Source organism: Lactuca serriola, chromosome 2, assembly GCF_051521515.1.
Source record: "Lactuca serriola cultivar US96UC23 chromosome 2, Lser_US96UC23_V15, whole genome shotgun sequence".
NCBI lineage: Eukaryota > Viridiplantae > Streptophyta > Magnoliopsida > Asterales > Asteraceae > Lactuca > Lactuca serriola.
Window position 1 is genome coordinate 114,228,238 of NC_136409.1, and position 20,652 is coordinate 114,248,889.

A 20,652-nucleotide genomic window follows, 5' to 3' on the forward strand; every position below is an offset into this window, starting at 1 on the left:
TTTTTATTGCACTTAATAATCATATATTTTAAAAACAAAATATTTGTTTAGTTCTCTAATATGTTTTTGTGTTTTTTGCAGCATGATTTTAGTTATTTCAATGTGAAAGCAATTGTAAACTTAAAAGGCTCGGGCTGTAATATATGAGAACTATTTGAAGTTTTAGATGGTGTCAGGCGTGACATTTTTAGAGATACCGTATTTGGTTATTTGTTGGATGTCCCTCGTTTACAAGGGGACGGATTGTTGTTCCATAAAGTGTTCCTTCATCAGATCCGGGCGGACCCTGTTTTATCTCAAGATGGAATAAAACGCTTATATTTTAGAGTAGACAATACGAAAATGGTATATGGGCCGGAAGAGTTTTGTTTGATAACTGGCTTCAATTTTGGGGAGTATCCAAAAAACATTGGGAAAAAAGTGTCGGAAAAATTAGTAACTAGTAAAAAAAGATGTTTATTGCGTGAGCGGCTATTTCCGAACCATACAAATAGTTCGGTGAAAATCGGCGATCTGAAAAGTTTAATTTTAAATCAAACATTCTTAGAAGTTGACGACGCCGCTGCAGTTAGAGTATGTTTGATATATATTTTGTGTGAAGGTTTTTTGGGAAAAGAAATAAATGATCGGGTGCCATAAGATTGGTTTTTTTTTCTGAAAATTCGGATGTCTGGAACAGGTATATTTTGTTTACGTTAAAAGTTTTATTTTATTAAAGTTATAATTTATATTATAACTAATTTTGTTTTTTTGTTTTATTAGTTTCGCTTGGGGTAGCTATCTTTGGTATTTTACTTATGATGACCTTGAGGATACATGGAACAAGATAAATAAATATTTATCACTTGTTGAGCGTCGTCAAACTTTAAAATACTCCGTCTCAGGATTTACGGCTCCAATAAGGGTATAAAAATTTTCTTATATTTAAATTGTTTTATTGTTATGTTTTTTATTTTAATTTTAACTTTTATTGCTGTAATTGTAAAAAATTGTAGATATGGATATATGAGATGCTTCCGGCTGTCCGTGCATGTGGATTTGTATTTAAAAAAAATAGAGACATGTCTCGGATGAAACGATGGAGTGGGACAAAAAAATTGAAATGGGTTGACGTGAACAAGATTTTTTCAAAGATACAGGTTTATGAATATTTTTTTTTATTATTAATAAACTTCATTATTATACTTTTATATGCATTTTTAATATGTTTAATTTTTTAGGAGGGACAACCACCAAGACAAAACATGTTACCGAGTGATGGTGAGATGACATCTTGTTATTATATGTCATTTCAAGAGTATATATATGGTGAACGGAAATCAGTTCCATCCCCAGTACGGGACCATTTTAGGAGACAAGACGAATCTTCGTCTAGTATGTCGTCCATTGGTCGCTCTCATGGTAGAGGTAGGGGCAGTGGGAAACACAACCTAGACGAGGTGTTGAAACGGCTACATGCATTGGAGCAGCATGTGTTTATGAACCGACAACCTACAAAGGGTTTTGTTGAAGAAGTGAATAATGAAGAAATTTGGAATAACATAAATTTTGAGGAGTCTGTAGTATTCCAAAGAAAATTTGATGAACGGGTTAGTTACACGCTACATTATTTTTTAAATTTTATTAACATATATGAATATTTGTGTTCATATTTTATATTTGAAAATCTAGGTTGTACAAGATGAAGTGATGAATAAAAATAATACAACTGGAAATATTTTTCGTGATACTGAAGACGAGAAGGTTGTTATGGATATTACCTTTACGATTTTAATAATTAATTTTTAATGTGTCTTTCGTTAATAAGTATAATGTTTTATTTTTAATGTAGGAGTCGGAGGAGAGGAATGACAATGCAGGGAACAAATTTGATGATGATGTGTTTGATGTAAATGATTATAATGAAGCTAAAGAGGTTCTTATACTTACATTTATTTTTATTTTGTTTTTAGTAGATTGAAACATTTTTTAATTAGAGATTATTGCTTATTAAATTAGGTGTCGGACGAAGATGAAGTAATAATTACAGGAAATGTTGATTATTATGATGATTATGGTGTTGATGGAAAAGAAGTTACACCCGATAAACCGAGGACTCGAAAACCATCACAGTATTTGTGCCCTCCTTACACCGAGGTATTCGTTTAATTTATAAACTTATAACTTTATGTTTATGTGAATTATCTGAAAGATAGATATTTAAACATTTGAATATTGTTTTTAGTTGCACACGACACCGAAGCAAAAAAGAAGAGCAAAAAAGAAGGTTGATATCAAATCAACAAGCCCCGTTCCTCCTCCAGCTTTTGTTGTTGCTCACGACTTCTCCGTGTTGCGCCTGCAACCTTACGTAGCAGACGATGAGGTTGTCATCCAAAATTATTTAGATAGAGATTTTTGGAGCGCCTTGTTTGGGCATACACATGACGGATGGTTGGAGTCAACGGTAAAATAATTGTTAATCTATTATTTTAAAAGTAATTTGTTTTTTAGTCAATAACAAAACTATCATAATTTTGTGCAGCATATAACCATTTGGTATAGACTATTGATGGAGAGACGGTTTGAGGGCGACCGACATACAATAATGCCTCCAATTTTTTTTGTTTGTCATGCTTTGGAAGAAGGCCAGGATTGGAGGGCGTTTATGGCTGGTATTGCTACATACCCCAACTTCATGGTTGCTTGGTGGGATGTCGATACGGTAAACTTAATTTATTATATTCAAAATATTATCGATATTGTCGTTATGTTTTTGTATTGTGATATAAAAAACATAATTTCTTTTTCTTATCCTTATACAGGTCCTATTGCCGATTTATTCATCCCCTAATCACTGGCTATTTGGGGAACTACGATTGACGTCAATGGAAGTCCATATTTATGATAGTCTTGATAGAGTGGCTTATCAAAAATTCAAATCTGATGGAACCTTTACCAAATTTGAATCTCGGGTGGCAAATTATTTGGACAATATTAACTATTGGGCCCGAAGGAACATCCTAAGGAATCCTTTGAATATGCAAATCATTTATGAAGAAAATGTTCCCCAACAAAGTAGTCATTTGGGAGATTGCGGTGTTTTTGTTTGTATGATTATGGAGCAATTAGTCTCAGGTCAACCAATCCGTGAACTTATTGACCCAAAGAACGTAGCTTTAGAGTTTCGCCAACGGATGGCAAAAATTTTTTGGGGGTCGAGTCTTGGTCCTATGTAGTTGGATTATATTTTTTTATATGTAAATTAATGTTGGATTTGATTATTACTTAATTATTAGTCTAACTTAACGTTACAACATAAGAACGAAAACAACATTCTTTTGAACGTTACAAGTACACGGTTTTAAACATAAGTACAAATACAACAATTTATTGACCTGACAACTTCAAAACTATCAAAATAATATTAAAAATCTTACAACTTGTAAACAACAACTGCCAAGAACAACACCCAACTACAAACCAACGCTATCTTCAACTTCTTATTTTCTGATTGTAAGAACTTATTAGAGTTAGCTACTTTAGCTATTACCATAGATGATTGGTCCTTCTCTTCATCAACCCAACTGATAAACCCACATTTTGGTCCCTGTAAATTTAAACATAGACAGTAAGAATTGTTGCCATGTAAACACGAGGGTTTAAATAAGAATGACGTTAAGAACATCATACCAAATATGGGCAAGCATAAAACAATCTTCCTGGGTTTTTAATTAGCTGTACCCGAAATCCTAATGATACGTTCACCTCCGCAATTGCAGTATGTCATTAGCCTTATTTTTCTATTAAATACGAGTTCTTTTCTCAGATAAATTTCTCATAATGACTTACACCCATTTATAGAAGAAATTATATTACAAACAATTATGTTTGACTATGAAATGAATTGGTTTGACTACGAATTGGAAAAGTTGAACTATGAACTGCAGACAAGTACATTGTCTTGTCTTGTCTTGTCTTGTCGGTCAGTTAATGGTGTTTGACTATGAAATGAATTGGTTTGACTAAGAATTGGAAAAGTTGAACTATGAACTGCAGATAAGTACATTGTCTTGTCTTGTCGGTGAGTTAATGATGTTTGACTATGAAATGAATTGGTTTGACTACGAATTGGAAAAGTTGAACTATGAACTGCAGACAAGTACATTGTCTTGTCTTGTCTTGTCGGTCAGTTAATGATGTTTGACTATGAAATGAATTGGTTTGACTACGAATTGGAAAAGTTGAACTATGAACTACAGACAAGTACATTGTCTTGTCTTGTCTTGTCGGTCAGTGATTTTTTACTATGAAATGAACTGGTTTGACTATGAATTTAAAAAGTTGAACTATGAAGTATGAGTTGTAGAGAGACACTAATTTCAATATAACTATAATTGCATTTGTGTCATGATTGTAAAACACTTTAATTGCTTGTGAAAATGAGTACTTACACCGAAAGAAGCTTTTCTCAGCTACCAATATTCTTGCATAATCTTCAAAGAACAAATTCTAATATCTTCACAGCCATTAAGAAAACGGATACCAACCGCTTTCAATTCTACTTTGTGGCTTTAGGTTGCGTGGTATAATATATTTCTTTTATTGAGTTATATAATATTTCATGGTAATGTATGTCGATTACTTTTTACTTATCACTAATATATGTTTGTTTATCATGTAGATTCGTACCTTCCTTAGGTGCATGATACCGTTGATATATGTGGGTTACTTACCCCTTCTTGGGAGCTATCTGACAACAATGTACTTCGCAGTGGCTTTAGATGGAAATCATGAACCCCTACTCTTAGCAATTGGTTTGGGAACGTTAGAGTGTGAAGAATCATGGAGATGGTTCATGATGAGGTTAAAAGATTGTTTAGGTGAGGATACAGAGGTTGGTTTCATAAGTAACCTATGTGATAAAATAGACTTTGGTGTTCAGAGTGCCTACCCAGATTCGTATCATGGATATTGTCCTAAAGATATAGCTCGAAAAATACGTGATTCAGTCGGACATAACAATACGGAAGTCGAATCGTTGTTTTGGAAGTCATGAAATGCATATAGCATTGATGATTTTTACTTATGTCTGGAAAGGTTGCAAAGTGCATGTATGAAACAAGCTTTCTGCACCTTGCTTAGGAGTCCAATTTACTGGCTTGACGATATAGTAATTTCAAAATGGACACGAGCATTTTTCCCAAAAGTACGTTAGAATGTTAAATCGATTGACGTCCTTGAAATTTTGCAAATTATATGAAACGACCCAAAATTTAAGACTGAAAATTTCTTTTAATAAAATATTACTTAAAGTAAAACCATTGATTCAAAGCATAATTAACATAATAGTTTTCAAAACACATGTTCGTTATCAGAGCAAAACATTCCCAGGTTGACAATCCTATGGTGTGTGCCATGCGATCACCCCGAGCTCCATCATCAGCTACCAGAAGTACCTGAAAACAAACTGAAAACCGTAAGCACGAAGCTCAGTGAGTTCCCCACCCTACCACATACCATGCACATAACTATACACTACACATACTGGGCCACGCCCTCTATCTAGCTGCAACTAACACAAACTTCAAATACTAGGCCACACCCGCTATTCTGGGCCTCGCCCCTTACCATGGGCCTCGCCCGCTACAACGGCCTCGCCGCTCCAGGCCCCGCCTGGCTTCGAGCCCCTCTCGGATACAGATCTGTTTTACTTAGGCCCCGCCTGTCTCAGGGCCCCGCCCACTAACATAATAAAGGACATACACATATCACATAACAACACATAAGCTAAACATATACTAACAGTTCTTGCTCCAAGGCCTCGCCTATCTCTGGGCCCCGCCCGTGTCCTGCTACTGATGAGTCATGGAACCCCGTCCATACTCCTACTGATAGTGAGTTACGGGCCTAGCCCACACTCCCCCTTTCCTAACTTGGGCCTCGCCCCTGATCAACTGCTACTGAGATGTGGAACACCATCCACACTCTGCTATTGGTGAGATACGGGACCTCACCCACACTCACCTCCCTACCAGGCACATACAAGTATCACACAGACAACAAGTATAAACTATCACATAAACCATACCTTGGGCTCCCGCCCTCTATCATTGGACCTCGTCCAAATATCATACTAGCATACTGTGCCTAGGGCTAACCCCCGGGTCTTCTACTCATAACTACATGGGCCAGCATTGTGGCCGTAGACCCATTCACACAAAGGGAAACTCACCTGCACTGGCTGGTCTTCCTGATGATCCCGTTGGCCGCTGCCCGACAACTCACTGAACTCCTGCTCTACTTGCTTCCCGAGCTATCAACATCAATGAAATACTTAGTCTAACTGACCCCCGGCAGTCAACCAACTCACCTTTAGTCCAAGTCAAAGTCCTGGTCAAAGTCAACCTTCCAGGTCGACCCTACTCGCTGAGTCCACATGCTGACTCGCCGAGTTCTTAGGCTCAGAGTCCTTCTAGTCGCGACTTGACTCGCCGAGTCATCCCCTGACTCGCCGAGTCTGCTGATTCCCGATTCCTGTCTTGTCCAACTCACTGAGTCCTAGCTCGACTCGCTGACTCGGGTCTTAACTCGAAGGGTTTGGGACCACGCGACCTGACTCGTCGAGTCTAAGAACAGACTCGCCGAGTACCAGGCAATCTTCAACCAACTCGCCGAGTTGTTCATCCAACTCGCCGATTTCATGCCCATCTTCATCCGACTCGACGGGCTGTTCATCCCACTCGTCGAGTTCCTCCTCATCTTCAAGCTACTCGCCGAGTCCACTCGAAGGACCCACCGAGTTCATTCAGATCTCCAAACATGCAGAGGGCCTTTGAGTCATGCAGGGACTCCAAACCATAGATCCATACATCCGAAGCTCAATCCCTACGTAAAGTTGCAAACTTTACATATAACTAAAGAGATCTAGGCTCAAAACATACTAGGGTTTGGTTTGGGGACAAAAGGGCTTCACCAACTACTCATCTCCTGATACTTTATGACATACTGGACCATCCCAACAACAGATCTGAAGTGACAACCACACATCCAAGCTCCTAACCCGATTTGGGTCTCAACAACCATAAAACCCCCAAATCTCATGACGACATAGATCTAGACACAAAGAAGGGAGAATGGCAGTTCATTACCTCCAAGATGAACACAACTGAAGAAGATCTCGAGCACACACATCTCCTTTGAAGCAGCCTTCTTGATCTTCAAGCTCCTTCCCAAGGTTCCTTCCTCTCAAGGATATTCCTCTCAAAGATGGAAGCTCTCAAGAAAATATGGGGTTTACAGGTCCTTTGGGTTGATATGGGGGATGAAGGAGGGACATAACATCCTTTAAATAGGATACAACTCACGGAATTAGGGCTTTCCTCACACAGACCAGACTCGCCGAGTCACCTTGGCCGACTCGCCGAGTCGGTCACTTACTCATCGACCCGGATCCCGCTCGGACTCGTCGAGTTCCTCCTTGGACTCGCCGAGTCCCCCTTAAATTTAGGGTCTCCTTTACTTTCTCGGCTTTCAAAACTTTGGGTGTTACAACTGTTGGAATAGTGTCTAAGGCTGCAACTATATTAGGCAAGTACTTGACCCGATTGTGCATGGTCCTTTTGGGTTGCCTTCACCATAGCAACTTGATAGGATGATTTATTAAGAGAGAATAGATATTATTAATATATTATGGAGATAATATAAAGATTAATAATATAGTTATTTGATTAATATAAGTCATAGATTAATTAGTATTAATTTGGTGACTTAAAGACATTAATTAAATAAAGGGGTATAAACTGCCAATTGTTTGATAGTTGAAGTTTGAACTGTAAATCTATAAAAGATATGGTATGGACGGATTCCTAGAGGATTAGGATATCTAGAATCGTCCATATGGTTATCTTAGGAGTAGATTTGGATAGCCTTAAGAGAAGATTATCTGATAGGGACTTATCTGTAATCATTAAGGAATCCTCAACTATAAATACATCCCTAGAACATGGGAAATCGGCACTTCCTCTAAGATAGAGAAACCCTGGCCGATTTCCTCCCTATCATCCTCTCTCCTAAATCATCTTCTTGCTAAAGGTGTTTGTAAGCCATTTGAGGAGTGACAATTGTGACTCCAGAAGCTCCAAGACCAAGAGATCAACAAGTGATTCAAAGGTATGATTCTACATCTGATTTAAAGTTGTTATATATTCTAATATAGCTATTAGAAGTCTTGGTTCAAAGCATGTCTAATTAGAAAGCCATAGATCCAAGCATTAGGGTTTTGCATGCGCACATAGGAAAGTTCTTATGGCTAAAACCCATCAGTGGTATCAGAGCCTAGATTGGTTTTCCATTAAATTGTTGCTTGTTTGTATGAATCATAACTGAAAATTCGATTTTTGTGTTTTTGAGTCACTGACTCGGTGAGTCCCATTGTGGACTCGGCGAGTAGGCACGACTCGGCGAGTCCAGATTGGGTACTCGGCGAGTCCGAGCGTCAGGAAGAGCCAATTTCGGGATTTCTTAGTATTTATCTTATGGAAAGTTACCATTATCATTCTAGATCACCCCAAATCCGATTTTGTGATAAATATAAGTATATTTCTGATCTAGTTAATGATATCTATCAATTAAATAAATATTTAATTAACTTATATGATAATTATTGATTATTTTATTTTAATTGGTAAATATTATTTTAAGAAATCTCAAATAAATCAAATATGGATAATTATGTGTTTAATTGTTAAAAGGGAATTATTTGTTATTTGATCCTCTATGTTTTGAATAGTTTAAAACTTGCCCTCAAGTTTTGAAATTTGTATTTTATGATTAAAAGTTTAATTTAGATAAAATTAAATTTCAAACCCTAGAGTTTTAAAAGTTTAAAATTCAACCCTATACTAATATAATATTATAAGAATAATATCTATATATATGTATAACGAAATGCTAGTCTTACCGCTAGTAGGCCTCATTCACGAAGCCGATCTATAAGGTGGGTATAAGGTTGCGACCTATAAAATGGCGCTTAATGGGTGTACACTCACACCCACCGCTTGCTTGATCGGTGGAGGGTCGTTAGCCGAACGGGTAGGATAGAGCAACCTCATCCTCTCATTAAAAGTATAATAAGAAATACGAAGTAACTAAATGCTTTCTAAAATTTCCCAATCTTAGTTACTTTAGGAAAAGTGAAATGATGCAATCCCATGAAATTACACTTTGCACCTTGCTAAGAAGTTAGTGGAGCGTGTGTGGTTTACCGGCACACTAATTGTTTCTAAGCGAAGGTGGCAAAGGGTGATTCGTTGTTTATCATAGTTCGATGGAGTGTGTGTGGTTTACTGGCACATTGAATAGATGATTGTTACAACGAAGGCACCGTGTGAATTTGCATGGTTATTCACACCCACTTTGTGATCCTCGGTATCCCAGTCACAAACGAGAGGGGCATATCGAGATTTAAACATGCCATTGAAAAGTTTCAATGAATCTCAACCAAACCTAGAAATTCTCAATTCATTTGGAACTTAGAGTTAGGTTATTCATGATGGAGAATTAGTGAATCGTCATTCACTTACCTTCAAAATATTTGCATTTGGATTACGGCATCCCTTTTCTAAGATGTAAATATTGTTGTTGGATCCTAGCCCTAATTTTTCTTATTGGGTGATAATTAGGGATTCATATTCTAATCTATCTTTGTCCTTTTCTAATTATAGACGTCGAAGAACAACAACGTTGCCGATAGCTCGTTCACCTTGATGAGCCTTTGCCAAAAGGTTACATTCGATGGAACGAACTTTAGCGAATGGATAAGATACATTCGCACGATCGCTCGCTACGAGGACAAAGAATATGTCCTCGATGAAAAGCTTGAGAAGATCAATCCTGAAATCGCTACTCCAGCCGAGATGAATGCTTTCGAGGTTCATGAACGCGATGCAACGAAGGTACATTGCATCATGCTTGCTACTATGAACCCTGAATTCCAAAAGTCCTATGAGGACATGTATCCATATGAGATGTATCAAGACTTATTGGAGCGATACCATCAAAACGCGAGACAAGAGTGTTATGAGATCTTCACTAGCATGATTTCCACTAAGATGGGTCATGGATATTCTCTTACCGTGCACTTGCAAAAGATGCAAAGGTACGTCGATCGCCTTCGCAAGCTCAATGTTGACTTTGGCGAAGAATTGGCGATCGACTTGGTGCTTCACTCTTTGCCTCCGACGTACAATCAATTTAGAATGACCTACCACATGAACAAAGAGGAGGTCACGCTAAGTAAACTCCAAGGTCTCTTGAGGGTTGCTGAGAGCAACTTCAAGGACAAGTCTGCTACACCAACTCCCAATCCACCCGCTGCTCCTGTCTTGGCTATTGGTCAAGGGAAGGGAAAGAAGAGGAAGGCGTCGTCCAAGAACCAACGAAGGGTGAAAGCCCGAGATGGTGCCTCTTCTAGTGGGACCAAAGTTGATCCCTCTAAGCCCTGCTCTAACCCAAAGGAGGCTGAATGCCACCACTGCCACAAGATAGGGCATTGGAAGAGAAGCTGCCCAGAGTACCTGCAAGCAATCAAAGAAGGAAAGATCAAGCCATCTTTCGCAGGTATATATACAATTAAATCTAACAATTCTAACCATGCTATTTCTTGGGTCCTTGATACCGGTTGTGGTTACCACATTTGTTCTAATGTGCAGGGACTAAGAAGAAGTAGGGATGTGGAGCAAGGAAGGATAAATCTAATCATGGGGAACAGAAGATCGTCGCCTGTGACCAAGATTGGATCGTATTCTTTAGTGCTTAGGAATAGTTTAGTTTTAACTTTAGACAATTGTTGCTATTCGCCAGAAATGGCAAGAAACATCATTTCATTTCATGGTTTGTTTAGACAAGGTTTTAGATTTTGTTTTAATAATGAGAATGGTTCTATTTTAGCTTATCTAAATGGTGTCTTTTACTTTGAAGCTATACCATGCAATGGAATATATGAAACTATTATGATTGTTGATAATATAGGAAATGATGTTTTAAATATAGATTCTTCCAATAGTTTGGATAAAGCATCCTTGTGGCATAGCCGTCTTGGACATGTCAACAAGAAGCGCATAGCCCAACTCCAAAAGGATGGAGTGTTGGAGTCATTCGACCTTAGGGAAGATGACACGTGCGAATCTTGTTTGCTTGGAAAGATGACTAAGTCACCCTTCGCTGGAACATGCGAAAGGGGTGAAGGTCTATTGGACCTAATACATACCGATGTATGTGGACCGTTTAGATCGACCACGAAGGATGGGAACCGCTTCTACGTGACTTTCACCGATGACTATAGTAGATATGGGTATATCTACTTAATCAAGCAAAAGTCAGAAGCTTTTGAAAAGTTCAAAGAGTTTAAGAATGAAGTGGATAATCAATTGGGCAGGAAAATCAAGATGCTTCAATCCGATCGAGGAGGAGAGTACCTAAGTCTTGAATTACACGAATATCTCAAGGAGTGTGGAATAGTTTCGCAATTGACGCCACCTAGGACACCACAATTGAATGGTGTGGCAGAAAGGCGTAATCGAACCCTATTGGATATGGTTCGCTCTATGATGAGTCGTGCTTCGCTATCAATCTCTTTTTAGGGGTATGCCTTAGAGACTGTCGCCCATATCCTTAACCGAGTCCCTACTAAGAAGGTTTCCAAAACACCTCACGAGATGTGGACGGGGAAAGCTCCTTCGTTGGCACATATCAAGGTTTGGGGTTGCGAGGCTTTCGTAAGACGAGATGCTCACGACAAACTCGAACCTCGAAGTGAGAGATGTATTTTCATCGGCTACCCGCATAAATACTTTGGATATCTCTTCTATAGACCGAAGGACAATGTAGTCTTCGTTGCGAGGAGAGGAGTTTTCCGTGAGCGAGAACTCATAGGCCAAGAGGACAGTGGGAGGCGAATCGAACTTGAAGAGATTCAAGAATCGATAGATGAAGGAACCTCTACCGCTGGCACTCAACCCGAGGAGGAAACTCCGGTTGAACCAATTGACGAGTCCTTACCTCTTAGACGTTCCGATAGAGTTAGAGTTCAGCCCCAGTTTTATGGTTTTCATATTACTACCGAAGGGGACACGTATATTAGTGATGGTACACTAATAAATCTTGACGAACCTAATAGCTATAAGGAAGCCATGGCAGGCCCGGAGTCTGCAAAATGGAAAGAGGCGATGGATAGCGAGATCCAATCCATGTATGATAACCAAGTTTGGAATTTGGTTGATCATGTGCCCGGACGTAAGACCGTTGGGTGCAAATGGATCTTCAAGAAGAAGACCGACATGGATGGAAAGGTACACACATACAAGGCGCGATTGGTTGCGAAGGGCTTTACTCAAACTCCCGGAGTTGACTATGAAGAGACCTTCTCACCAGTTGCGAAGATTAAATCTATTAGAGTGATGCTAGCTATTGCCGCATTTCATGATTATGAGATTTGGCAAATGGATGTCAAGACCGCCTTCCTTAACGGGAAGTTGGCTGAGGATGTTTACATGGCTCAGCCCGAGGGGTTTGTGGATCCGAAGCATCCAAATAGAGTGTGTAAGCTTGAAAAGTCTATTTATGGACTTAAGCAAGCATCTCGCAGATGGAATCTCTGCTTCGATGAGAAAGTCAAAGAGTTTGGATTTGTACGAAGCGAAGATGAGTCCTGTGTGTATGTCAAGGCCAGTGGGAGTATAGTAAGCTTTCTCGTTTTATATGTCGATGACATATTGCTCATAGGAAACGACATCCCGACTCTGCAGGAAATGAAGTCCTGGCTCGGGAAGTGCTTCGCTATGAAGGACCTCGGAGAAGCTTCTTACATATTGGGAATAAGGATTGTAAGAGAAAGGAGTAAGAAACTAATTGGACTTAGTCAGAATACTTACTTAGAGAAAGTACTAAAACATTTTAGTATGGAAAACTCGAAAAAGGGAGAATTACCGATACAAAGCAATGCCAAATTGAGTAAGACTCAAAGTCCGAGTACCGAAGCCGAGATAGTTGATATGAGTCGAGTACCATACGCTTCCGCAGTTGGCTCAATCATGTACGCTATGACTTGTACTCGCCCTGATGTAGCCTTTGCTTTGAGCATGGTTAGTAGATATCAAGGGAATCCTGGCAGAGCACATTGGGTTGCTGTAAAGAATATCCTTAAGTACCTTCGGAGGACGAAGGAATGGTTTTTAGTCCTCGGAGGAAGTGATGACTTAAAGGTGCGAGGGTATAGTGACGCCAGCTTTCAAACCGATAGGGACAACTACCGTTCGCAGTCGGGCTGGGTCTTTACCCTAAATGGAGGAGCAATAACTTGGAAGAGTTCCAAACAGGAAACCGTAGCTGATTCAACGTGCGAATCAGAGTATATTGCGGCGAGCGAAGCGTCGAAAGAGGCAATATGGCTGAAGAACTTCATCGGAGATCTTGGAGTTGTACCCGCCATAAAGGAGCCCATGGAGATTTTCTGTGATAATGAAGGAGCGGTTGCCTTGACCAAGGAACCGAGGGATCATGGTAGATCTCGACATATCGACAGAAAATACCATTTCATTAGACATCGAGTAGAAGAGGGACAGCTCATAGTGAAGAGGATATCATCAGAAGATAACCCAGCAGATCCGCTTATGAAGGGACTTAGTAGGGTTAAGCACTTGCAGCATGCTAGGAGCATAGGGCTAAGGGATGATATTAGCATAGATTAGATAGGATTAGAAACGTATAATAGATAAATGTAATTGACATTTGATGATTAAATAAAGGAGTTTTATTTATGAGTAAAGTTACTGTCTTATGTTAATTGTTTATACTATTGTTTCATTTTGCATGTTTTGACTTCCAGAATAATTGAGTTTATTAGGAATAATCGAATTATTCAAATTGTCCACAATCGTTCATATGTTGGAAGTAGATATGAATGAAGATTGTCGTGAATTGGTGCGTAGATTGTCTAAATGGTATTAGACATAGCAAAGGATTGCTACGACGTTCATGAGTGCTTATGAACTGGTTTTGAGCATTGGAATAAACCCGCGCTTGCTGGAATCACCGTATAGAATATGATTAAGAGGTGATCGCAAGACGATAATATCATATAGTCTTAAAACCTAGATATATGGTTTATTATTTACTAATTGATTGTACATTGATAGTGCGAAAACGCATTGGTAACTCAATGTTATAAAACGCATTATTGTGTATAGTTGGTTATTGAATCAGTAAATGCATATAAGTCGAAGTTTATCTGTAAATTTTATCCTAAGAGGGTAGAAGAGATATCTCGGCCGCTTGATGATTTGATTTGACTTATGTGCCGGGCCCGGTCAGAACTAAATTGATGTGTTCGATTAAGTTCTATGTCAAATAAATCGGAAGATCGAGAAACCTAAATGCATGACGAATCATTCCATAGGATTGTCAGCATGATATCTAACAGAGGACTGTACGATCCCTTATCTAAAGGACAAGATTGATTAGATCAGAGTTTGACAGCATCTTTGAGAGCTACGATTGCAAATCGAGTTGTACTAGCGCATATAGTTACTAGACTTATCCAAGTGGGAGACTGTTGGAATAGTGTCTAAGGCTGCAACTATATTAGGCAAGTACTTGACCCGATTGTGCATGGTCCTTTTGGGTTACCTTCACCATAGCAACTTGATAGGATGATTTATTAAGAGAGAATAGATATTATTAATATATTATGGAGATAATATAAAGATTAATAATATAGTTATTTGATTAATATAAGTCATAGATTAATTAGTATTAGTTTGGTGACTTAAAGACATTAATTAAATAAAGGGGTATAAACTATCAATTGTTTGATAGTTGAGGTTTGAACTGTAAATCTATAAAAGATATGGTATGGACGGATTCCTAGAGGATTAGGATATCTAGAATCATCCATATGGTTATCTTAGGAATAAATTTGGATAGCCTTAAGAGAAGATTATCTGATAGGGACTTATCTGTAATCATTAAGGAATCCTCAACTATAAATACATCCCTAGAACATGGGAAATCGGCACTTCCTCTAAGATAGAGAAACCCTGGCCGATTTTCTCCCTATCATCCTCTCTCCTAAATCATCTTCTTGCTAAAGGTGTTTGTAAGCCATTTGAGGAGTGAAAATTGTGACTCTAGAAGCTCCAAGACCAAGAGATCAACAAGTGATTCAAAGGTATGATTCTACATCTGATTTAAAGTTGTTATATATTCTAATATAGCTATTAGAAGTCTTGGTTCAAAGCATGTTTAATTAGAAAGCCATAGATCAAAGCATTAGGGTTTTGCATGCGCACATAGGAAAGTTCTTATGGCTAAAACCCATCAACAACTCTCCCCCACTTAAACTAAACTTCGTCCTCAAAGTTTGCCATGGCCCACCGCCTGATCTGTCTCCAATACCCCACCAATTAATCCAATATCAGCTGCCTACCTTCGCTGGTCTTCCTCCTGATCATTCTGACTAGCATCGGTCCTTATGGATAATCATCTCGGGTCAACTCCAACCTTGAATATCCTGGAACCACAACTTACCCAACTGACAATCCTTCTGGTACCTTCCGAGTACCGCAACGGAACCTATAGGGGTTCACCCCTTCCTTCCTTACGCAATTCCCTTGCCTTCCCAAGGCGACGCTCCAATCTAACTGTCTCCTCAGCCGCTGTGAAGATCCCATCTTCACCAATCCCTTATTCCCGCTAAATCCAGTACAGGTCATCACCGCCAGTAATCACTGACGCTCCTCCCTGCCAAAACTTGGTGCCTAGCACCTCTCGATCAACCAATTGAATTCAACCAATGTTGCACACTCGCACTGCCACTACTTGGCGGTACTGCTGTTTTTCTTCCTACTTCCGGATGAACTGAGAACACCCTGGTCACTTCCAAGCCTATCAATATTTGGTTTACCGGCTCCCACCGATTGCTGATCCAACACATCCCTTAGTCGCTCTCAACGACTTCCGGAAGAACTCCAACCCCTTAGCACTGCTCAATCTACCGCCATTCCGGCGCCACAATCCTGGGATCCTCGATCCCCTATCTCGACCCTAAGGTCCTTACCAGGTCCCACCTGTGCTGCTAAACTCTCGGGCCTCGCCCACGGGTCCCACCCGCCTCTACCCTCCTAGTCCCACTAGTTTAACCACTCTCACTCGAGCCTCGCCCACGGGTCCCACCCGACCATACTACTGAGCAACCCTGCTCTCAGACCTCACCTAATCGGCTAGTCTCATATGGGCCTCGCCCACGGGTCTCACCCACTATATCCTGGAGCGGCCTCTCCCAAGGTCTCACCTTTCTAGGGCTAAACAGGCAACTCCCTATCATTCGCATCCACTACCCACTCTCGATCCCTAACTGATCACTAGGAGATAAGGTCCTCGCCCCAACTCCGATAACAAATCTGCTAAGGAATGCTACGGCTTACCCGTAGTCTTACCTCACCACCCAATGCCGACTGCTAGTGAATGCTACAGCTGCCCTGTAGTCTTACAACACTTCCACTACTGACTGCTAAAACGAAGGCACCAACGTGCCACTAGCTCCCAAAATTCTCATTCCGACTCCCGCGAGTCATAAGGGCGATCCACAACCTGAATTCCCAACCACAAACTTAACCATTACCGACCCACGCTCTAGCTGATGGGGAGTTTCTCGAACTCCCAACCCTGAAATCCTCAATCCCTCGAACGCTGAACTGTCACACCCCCGAACCAGACGGCGGAAACGTCCGGGGGCTGTCGTGACTCAATTGAATACCATAACATTGAATATATATGAAACATAACAACATTCGTCACCATGCATTAGTATTGTACAACCAGTAGAGTTTATATGAAATACATTGTTTAAACATTACATTCCACAATAATTTGTTCGATTCATACATAAATAAACTGCAAGCCATCACTGAAATACGATTTCCTTTGATTCACTGGTTCCCTGAGAATACAAGTATTTTGAAAAACGTCAACATATGAAATGTTGGTGAGTTCATAAGTTGTATTAAAAAAAAAACAATGTTTCGCGTCGTTTGAAAACCGCCAGAAAATCCGATATTTTCTGAAAATAGTATAGTCAAAAAGGTGTGAAGATCCATAAGTATGCTTGTTTGTTTTCTATACTTGTAAAATATTGTTCGTTGAAATCGTATGTATTCTGAAATTGTATGTATTGAAAACCCTAGGAAAACCCGATGTTTTCCTAATTCTTTGAATTCCATGAAATTTCTTGAAACCATTGCAACGCATGAAGTTATCATTCCAGACGACATTGGATTATTTTTTAGCATGATTATCCGCTACAAACACGCGTTACACAAACGACTAGTCTATAGCAATACTAACGACCCCGAAGGCGTCGTCCGTACTAATCACGTTATCCAACCGTCCTGTAGTCCCACATCCGAAGAGAAGGAGGGCACGAAGGCCTCGACGACTCCATTAGCCGGTTGGGGATAAAAAGGTACGAGGGGTCCCAGACCCGCCTCACAAAAAGGCAGAATCTACTAGCGACACTAAAGGACCCTTGGGGACCAGTAGTCTACAGCCATTGAAAGTCCGGTTACGTCGTGTCGGATTGGTAAAACCCAACACTTCGTAAGATGAAGTCTTTGGGCCTTAAGATCAGGTCGTCGGGCTAGCTAGGCTCAACGAACAAGATTTTACACTTGTGGGGCCCAAAGATAGTGCGTAGACGTCTGTGCACATGTATAATGAATTCCGAATCGTCATTTGTATGAATCATAGCATTGTAGTATCATAGTATCGTTGTGTTAGTGGTTTCGGATTTTTATTGGTTCGAGACCGAACCAATTCGTTTAACAACGACTTTTGGTGTTGGAGTGTATTGTATTTTGTCGATAATTGTATTACCATTACTTGGTCAAATTGTATGTATTGAATTAGTCATGAAAATTTTCTGTTTTCAGCCCCTCCTCATTTGTAAAATTTACTTTTTCAACCCTTTATTTAGAATATTTTCCGGTTTGGTCCTTAAATCAATTTTCTTGACATTTTAACACCAAAAATTATTGAAATAAACATTTTCCAGCATATTTTTCATAGAAAACAGCTTAAGTCCCTGAAATTCCAGTTTTCTCGGTTATTACCCTTCTTTTCGCAATTTTGACAATTTTGGCCCAAATTGTAAAATTTTTGCAACTTTGGTCCTTTTTAAATTTAAAAATCATTTTAAACCTTTGAAAAGGACTTGGATCACTTATGGTCCACTGTTTTACAGAAAATCACAGTTTTGGCCCTCCAAAACAGGAAAATTCGCATAATGGGCCTCATTGGGCCGAAATTTTCATTTTTAGCCCATTAAGCTTGAAATTCATGTTTTTAATCCTCTAATTGAGTATAATTCCAGAAATAGTTTTATGGAAACTGTTTTGGCACACTTCATCCATCAGAATCTGGGAAATGTCAATTTGGGCCCTTAATTTTGTATTTTTCACATTTTTGGCCCAAAATTTGTGTTTTTAGCTTAAAGAAAATTGTTACTAAACCATTTAGCTATCTTTCTTGAAACACTTTGTATGTAGAAATACATTTCATGCTAAAATCATATAACATAAGTTATATCTCGGTTTTGAGGAGTTTTATGGCTAGATCCAACATTAAAACACATAAAAGCATACATATAAGCATGGAAATCATACAAGGCATATAAACACATATAGATCTACACTTTCACTTGTATTCCCCCCCCCCCCCCCCCCCCCCACAAAACTCATAAAAACAGAAAATAGGGGGTATGAAGCTCACCTTGGGTGTGGTTTTGGTTTTTGGAAGAAAAGATGGAAGAAAACTTGGTGATTTTTGGCCTTAGCACCTTTCCTTGGTAGATCTCGAGTTTGAGATGGTTCTAGGGTGCAAGATCACGATTTTTGCATAGTTTAGGAAAGGATTTTGATAACAAAAAGAATTTAAAGCATAGATCTATGCATAATCTTACCTTGGATGAAGAATTTTGTGGAGATTTCCTCTTGAATGCTTCCTAGAACTCGAGATTTTTAAGTGGAGAGGGAGGGATGTTCTTGAGTATTCTTGAGAGAGAGTTGAGAGATTTTTGTGGTGTGTGTGTGTGTATGGCCGAGAGTGGGAGAGAGGAAGAAGTGAGGTGATCTTTGAAGTGATACTTGCATGGAAAAATGAGATACAATGCATGGATATCCTTTGGGTAAAAGTGAGGTGGCATCCAAAGTCAACACTTCCATTTTTCTTTGGGTTTGGGCCTTGGGCCGAGAATGGGAAGAGAAAAAAAAAAGATTTTTGGGCTTTTTGCCCTTAAGCCCAATATTTGAGGTAGTTTGGGTGCTTATTGGCCTTATAAAATAAAATTGTGATTTTTATGCTTTATTAAGCTAGGCTAGGTTAAATTATGGATCCAAGCTTGTGATTTATTTCATTCTAGACCCAATATGGCCCAAAATATTGAGATAAATAAGTGTGGGTCCAATTAGAGCCCAATTAGGGTTCTAAGCCCATGATAGTCTATTTGGAAGCTCATTGGTCCCTTTGGATCCAATAAGGGAGTTCTAGCCCAAAATGGACTTAAACAAGAACTTCTAAAGTTTCCAATTGTTTGATGACTATTTGTAGCACTAGTATAATGTATTTGATTGAAGTTTTTGATTCACATTAGCTTGAATGTATAGATCACATGACACAAAATTTCCAGTTGTGACATGAACTACTTCCTTTCCTCATCGGAAGTTGCGCACTCCTTCTGGGTCTGCGTGCTCCCATCCTGGCTTACTCGGAGGGTGCTCCCCCACTTTGATCCTGCTTACCCCTTGTCGCTCAATGCTCAAATAGAAAACCCAATCCTTGCTACCATTCCATAATCAATCTGCTAAGGAACCCAAGCTTACCATAGCTAGGGGTCTAACCAATCCATCTCTGACACTACACGACCCTGATCTAGCGAGACACACCAAGTTCCACCCCCGCATGCTACAGCTACTGCATCCTACGCAACCTTCTTCGATAGGGCACATCCCCTATCTATCATACAAATATCCAAGGTATGCAGATGACATATAACTCGATCACAATCAACCAATCAAAATAAAATACTTTTACCGCTACTGATGCAGAACCATAACAATGAAATCATGCACAAATAAAAGAACTAAAATGGGAAATTGCATACCTGCAACGTCCGGCGATGCTCGCGCCTCCAAGGTCGTTATCTGAAAAGCCCTGCTCCTTGCTGCAAGTGCCTCTACCCGGCCCTGACGGCCATCCGTGATCCTCAAAGTTGCAGGGGCGGGTGCCATCACCCATCCTGCCGAAGACAAAATGGGGCACTGGCCTTCTTGTGGCCCCGCTGGTTGCAATGAAAACATATCAAGTCTGATCCATGCGCGGCGGTAACAGTACAATCTCTGCTAAAATGACCAGTCCGACCGCACTTGAAGCAGCCAGACTCACCACCGCTACCACTCCTGCACGCGCCCCCGTGCGTCCTACCACACTTTCCGCACCGACTGCGGTCTTGATAACCCCTCGATCTCGAATCCGATCCCTTGGGCCTTTTGCCCGAACCCGTAGCCATCTGAACCTCATCCGGCTTCCTTTTCCGAATCTGCTCCAAATCAATTTCCCTTTCCC